We start from the raw sequence: 7,424 nt of genomic DNA on the forward strand, positions 1-7,424 counted from the left end.
TGCCATTTGAATAATCCGTATCGAGTTCCAATAGCTCCAAGTGAAATTTGAAATCGAATCTGTCGAAATTCACTTCTAGTTATTTTTATACCAGTCTCCAAATTCCCAAGATTACGCAAGTTGACAAGTGTAGGACGGCAACTGTTGTTTCTACACAAAAGAGGTCATATTCTCTGCTTCTCACCCCCCTTTAGTAACGCATAGCACTTATATCTAAATCTAAAAGTGTATAAACTAACGTTATTGACCAATCGTTCAGTATTCATACAAACAGTTGCCGATGCATATGTACATTGTAGACCAACCAATAAACATCTTCTAAATCTGATGTGTAAAAAAGCAGTGGTGGCTCAGTGGTGAGAAGTTCGGATTTCAAAATCGATAAGTCGGGGTTCGAGACCGGGCGAGCGTGCAGGAAATAAATTAATTTTTCAATTTATCTGCACATGCGGAAAACTTCACCACTGCTTAAAACGGTGAAGGAAAACATCGTGAGAAAACCGGCATGTCCAAGAATCAAAAATTCGACGACATGTGACATCTGCCAACCCGCACTTGGCCAGCGTGGTGGATTGTGGCTTGAACCCTCATAGGAGGCCTGTGTCCCAGCAGTGGGAACATATATGGGCTGATGATGAAATATGATGTGAGGATATTAGTATATAATGATTAGATAACAGATCTAAATATAGGCGATACGAAAATAATAACTATCCATCGATTTTAAGTAGTATTTTGAGAATAGCGTATATTTCAGTTCTAAAACAAGAAAAACTTTACACATCGTTAGTCATACATAACGTTAGTCATATACACATGTGTAAATAAAGATGAAGAAACACAAATTTTATTCACATGTTATTAATAAAATAATCATATCAATGATATTCTGGTTAGAATATCATAAACAAGTGGTATTTTAATCAAAGAGAGTACGCCTCTGCATCTAAATTTAATACTTATATAAAGAGGGAAGTTTAATAAAAGTAGATAGTGCTGAAAATAAAATTTTAAATTCGTCGTATGCAGCAATAGCCGGAATTTACCTATAAAAGAGCATTCATGCAAGCTATTTCCATTTTAGATACTTTTGAATGCAAGTGTGCCGTGTCTTATACATTATACATTCATAGGGTTACCGAATTTTACAAACGCCTTGTTTTTAATATATTTATAAAAAGACACCGCGTATACTCGAAGTACATATATTGTGATACTAGCTGCGCCCCGCGGTTTCACCCGCATAAGTCCGTATCCCGTAGGAATATCCGGATAAAAATTTGCCTATATGTTATTCCCATTGTCCAGCTGTCTACGTACCAAATTTCATTGCAATTGGTTCAGTAGTTTTTGCGTGAAAGAGCAACAAACACACACACATCCTTACAAACTTTTGCATTTATAATATTAGTAGGATATGGTTTTAATATTTTTAGATTAAGAAACAAAAAAAATGTAATGTATACGAAAGAGAATATGGAAAAATTAACGTTTTCATTATCAACACTGTCAATAAACAAATTTGCTAAGATATTTTTGGATTACACGTCATTGATTTATTATATAATTACGTCTGTTATATTGCATATCAGTGTCACGAATAAATTCGTCGCTCACAATTCTCTAAAAATTTCAGTGGATACGAAAGTACCTACGATCATTCAGGTGCCACAGAAGAATACAAAAAGTTTCATTTCTTGAATTAAGATATGTACATAAAATGCTACTAACACTACAATACAAAAGAAAAAAAAAACTTTTGTCAATACAAGCAGGTTTAGTAGATAAACTTAACGCTTTTAATTTTAATAAAAAATATATTATTACTTTTTTAAATAAACCAAAAAGGTAGCATATGAAAAATTAAAACTCGCTAAATCAGTTCTTTGCCCCGAAAATCCCGCGTACGTGATAAAGAAGTAGGGTTCAAATGTATGCAAAAAAGTGCGATATAATCAACGCACGTCCCAACTTGGGCCACACTATGGTTACTATCCAACACCATATGGCTACGAATTTCGTGTCCTGACTTAACGTTTTAAACGTCTTTGTATATAATCCAGAAATCTCTTCCATCCGTTTTTTAACTTATTTAGAACAAAAGAAACACAATGGTTATAACTTTTTACGAATTTCTTCGTAAGATTTTAAGGATATATCTATGTAATTTAAGTTAAATAGAAAGACTCATGAATTTTCGTTGGTTAAACCAACCATATATCATTGTAGTTGTAAACTATTATTTGTAATAGGTATTATTTGGTTTTATCCCTATGATCTATAATCTATACTATCTAAACAAATATTTTAATGAGGAACCATTTGTGTCTTTGTATGTAAAATTCATTCACAGTTAGAATGCTACAGTATTTCTGAGTGATATAGGCTATTATTTATTTTTACCCCGGACCTGTGCTGTAGATATTTTTATGTAATCAAGCAAATAACAAGAGAATTATGAGTATTGTGTACTTTGGTATAACAAAGTTCCTTTACAAATATTTATCTACGATTAATACCTTTGAGGTTCGAACTTATACGTTACGGATAATATAAATAAACAGACAGTCGTAAATAGGTTTCTTTCACAAAATCGATTATATTTTCCTCGGGAGTTAGGAAAAGACAATTTTCTTTATTCGTTTAGAATAAGTGAAACAACATTAAAATATGAGTACTTTTGCGATTTCATCTAGACTTTAATACGCTTTTCCAAGAGCAAAGACCGAAATATAAATGCAAATAACTTTCGCAGGAGGATATTTATATAACGCTGATGTCGGTGTTTTTATTTTTGAAAGTGTATAATTTAACATGTGCCTACGTTATAACTTTATTTGTGTATTTGCACATAAATGTGTGTGATTAAAAACAATAAAATGATACTTCTAGTGGGTACTTTGTAATGTGGAGTCGAGGATTTGTCAAGCTCGCACAGGGGAAGGTACCACACCCTCAAAGAAATCGTCGTGAAAAAGTAGCTGCCGCGTTTCATCCGGCAAGACGGGAGCCGGAAGCTCGTGTCCTTCTATACCCTTCCCAGTCCTTACTTTTAGTCCCCATCCAAACATCACCATCCATTTGGAGAGGCCCTCTGCAAATAGCATTACGCATCTGCAAATGTGCGAACATCATCTTTGCTGACTACATATAAGATAAAAAGTGTGGGTAATTATACGTATTATATATTATGTTTTTTTTCTTTCATAAATTATTGGTAATAGCTTTCATCTAACATCATCCAAATTACTTGAAAAATTACTTCATGCAAAAGTTAACTATGTACTACTACTTGTACAGTATTATATAGTTACTAGCTGCACCCGGCAAACGTTGTTCTGCCTCGCTCTTATCATTTAGGTGTATGAAAAATAGATGTTGACCGATTCTCAGACCTACCCGATATGCACAAAAAATTTCATCAAAATCGGTCAAGCCGTTTCGGAGGAGTATGGCAATGAAAACTGTGACACGAGAATTTTATATATTAGATAAAGTTCCTTCATTTAGGTTTCTTCAGTTTCGCCAAAAACACAATACCAAAAGTATGATCATTTCGAACTTATTTTAATGATTTTTTATTTAAGGTAAGTTAGGTTTCTAATTTTTTTTTTCTATTTTGATTGAAAATTGAGCAGATTCTTGTTCGCTAATTAAACGTTATAACTAATTAGTAAAATAGGCAAAATTCGCATATACTTTAAAAGCTGTTTTATTAACTTTTACAAATATAATTATAAATTCTTATTCCCAGACCCCATTTCTTAATTAGCAAATGTATTGTAAAATTAAAATTAATAAGTCATGAAACTTAAGAACATTGTCCCGACCTTTGTAATGGAGGCTCCGAAACGCTTGTTAATTTCGAAATAGTGCCCCATTAAAGGCCTTTAAATAGAGATATTTATATAAAGGATGAAATATCATTGTTTAAGAAAATCCTGTTCAACTTCAATAAAAATACATTCACTGTACCAAATAAACTGGCGTATTTTGAAATATAAATGATTGTGAGATACTGGGAAAAATTATTGTTCGTACCAGCAGTGTTATTCACAATTTTTTAAATCGTCGTCAGTGAGAAAACATGGACAAGTGCGAATCGGACTAACGACGCTTTGGGATCCGAAAGAATAAATGAAAGATCAACTGCAAAAAACATTGGTACCCCCTACAATTCAGGACCGTGCCAACAGTTGCTATACCTCGATTTTTTGTTTGTTTGTTATAACGGAAACATAAATACATATGACATATTTAAAAACGAATTGGGCCTGCTCGCACCAGGAAAGTACAACATCCCCAAAGAAAACTGGCGTGAAATAATGGCATGCTACTGTATTTCGTTTGGTGAGTGGGTGAACCGGAGGTCCATATCCTTTTCTTTTTCCTGCCCAGTACTTTCCTTTATTCCTCTTGTCTTTTCTTTATCCCTTTCCAATTTAAAGTGAAAATTAATAATTTAAAGTCGGCATTCTATTTGCAGAGGCGTAAATTCTGCAATCGACGTTTCTTACGACCTTATGCTTCTCCAAACATCATCACCATCAGGTAACCCACTGGCGACCCACCACGATGAGATTGAAAAAAAACCTCTATCTACTTTAGAACTAGTTGCTTTTCACGATAAATCACAATCAAATACCACCAGTACTCAATGAATTAATGCAAATATTACACTAGTTTTTGTAAAATATAATATACGACTGTGTTAAATGTAGGTAGGTATAAATGTTCATATTATTAAATCATCATATTATTTTAGTCAGTGATTTAAATTATGTTCTTTGTAATATCGTTATCTTCGAAATAACGCGTTACACCAAAATAATAACTAAAGGATAAAATATCCAATCATACGATACCCGAAATTTTTCAATTATAACAAACCTTTCATTTAAAAATAACAACAAATCCCCAAGTTTGTAAAAAATAAAGGTTCGTAATCTGACCACGTTCTAAAATAAATGCGGAACCGTATATTCGTGTTTACGTCTTGTTTGAGTAGAGATTAGTGGAACCTTCAAGCAAATGCATTTACATAATGGAGCTTTGACTTGTGATATAATTTTTCAGGTACGGAATGCTTTCTTGCGCTAAAATGGAGTGTTATACTGAAATAAGAGTGAATTTAATTACAATGTATGTTTATGTAATGTACTTAGCTTAATAAGTCGTTTATAAATTTATTCATTTTAGAAATATGACCCAAAATATGAAGAGATCTGTCCTCATCTTGCATTGATTGATCCATATCATAAAAAAAAATGTTATCAAAATTGTATATGTAGATACCACGTATACTGCTTTAATATATTATATATATCAATCCAAAACTTGATTGATGGACTTCTGATTATAGAGGCATCTCTTCCAGGTAAACATATTATGCAAATTAAGACATGTAACCCATACCTGAGGCTATTAAGTAATCGTCGCTTGGTATTAACAAATATAAACACCATAATTTTCATTAATTCCTTTACCCGTCGATGAATAATGGTGGAGAAAACAGTTTTATGCCTACAAAATACAGTTTTGTATCTAAAAATAAAAAAAAATAGGTAACAAACCAAAATATATATTTAACCATTGCATTAACCACGAAAGCATCTTGCGGTGGTTTTGTGGGCCAGTGTTACGCTCAGATACCATATTTGTAAGAGCTGTTTACTCTATGAAATTTATAGATATAAGGGACTTCTCTTCTCATGTTATTTACTTTTGTAAAGATAATACTTTAACAAATAAGTCATCTGAATGAACGGACATGTTTGACCGGCATGACCGTGACCCGGCTTCCCCCTTAGAGAGCTGTTCCTGTATACGGTTGATATAAGGAACGATTTTCTTTTTCCCACATTGTAAAAACTAAGCCACATCATGATCCTCAAGACCTTTCGTATCTCAACATAGCTTGGCACTTAGTAGCTCATCTATTTCAAATGAACGCTGCATGTATCTTAGTAAACACTTAAATATTATTATACCTATACATATACGTATATTTAGAGATTAAAGACTTCTTAACGTATTTAAAACCCGATTTATTCATTATATTATTAATCCGACGATGCGAATACTTTACAGCAAGCGGGGTTATGGGGAGACTCACGGGGTGTCTCCAGGTTAATAATATAATGAATAAATCGCGTTTAAAATCTGTTAAGATGTATTTAATTTCTAAATATATAATACTCCCGTAAAATCAAATACAAGAAAATACCACATACGTATATGTTTGTAATGACTTAGTACTAAGAAAAAGAGATAGATGATAATAAATATTATATGAACTGTAAATAATACTTTATGTGTTTGAGCCCCATATACTTTAATGCTTTTAAACATAACATATTTCCTCTTTAGAACAAACGTGGTACAATATTAGAAAGTCGATATTTGAATATTAGTTGAGATAACAAACCATTGTTATTTCACAGTCTAATCTATACTAATATTATAAAGCTGAAGAGTTTGTTTGTTTGAACGCACTAATCTCAGGAACTATTGGTCCGATTTGAAAATTTCTTTTAGTGATATTCCATTTATTGAGGAAGGCTATATAAGAACCACGGGCGATGCCGGGGTGGACCGCTAGTAAAGAATAATTCTCCAATTGCAAATCAAGATTTAGGTATTATAATTTTATCTAGGTTATAGCTGGGCTGAAAGAGAGCTAACCCATTTATAGGGAGCGGTTTAAAAGCCCTTCGCGAAAGAGGTTAAGTATACCATATCGAGGCAGATATGTTATAGTTATCCGCTTATCGTATATAAATCTTTGATATTAAAAAGAAAAGTTTGAAATAAAGATTTATTAAATGTAGGTTAAGACTTTTGTATATGTAAGATTTAGGTTAAAGACAAATACCAGCAACCACAGGTAGTCCATAAAATTTGTGATACATATTATTCATTAATATCTGTTACTCGATTCAATTAATAATTTGTATTATTTTTTTTCTCTTTCTATTCTAATCCTAACTTAATCTTGTTATTTCCTATATTTAAATCTTGGGCTGAGATTCATAAAAATATATGAATGCAAAGGCAGACATTTTCAGATTGCTTTCCTCTCAAAACAACTTGTACTTTATATATTTGTATTATATTTATGTATTGTTATGATACAATAATGAATCGATGAAATATAATACAATGTGAGCAGTGCGTTCGGGAACAGATAATTAAACAAAAATTTTCGTTAAAATATCTGTGCTGTATAACTGTGCTCGTAATTTGTCTTATACATTAGTCCAAATTCCTTGGTTCATATCTGCCGATATGCCACCGTTTTACCTCATGCCCAATTTTTTTTAAACAACTTACTAGAATAGAATAGCGTTCCTGAAAAATTAAACCATCATTCCATATTGTTTAAACAATTGTTATTTATCAATGTAAAATTATTTATCACTTAT

Source organism: Zerene cesonia, chromosome 3 (genome assembly GCF_012273895.1).
Source record: "Zerene cesonia ecotype Mississippi chromosome 3, Zerene_cesonia_1.1, whole genome shotgun sequence".
NCBI classification, from domain to species: Eukaryota; Metazoa; Arthropoda; class Insecta; order Lepidoptera; family Pieridae; genus Zerene; species Zerene cesonia.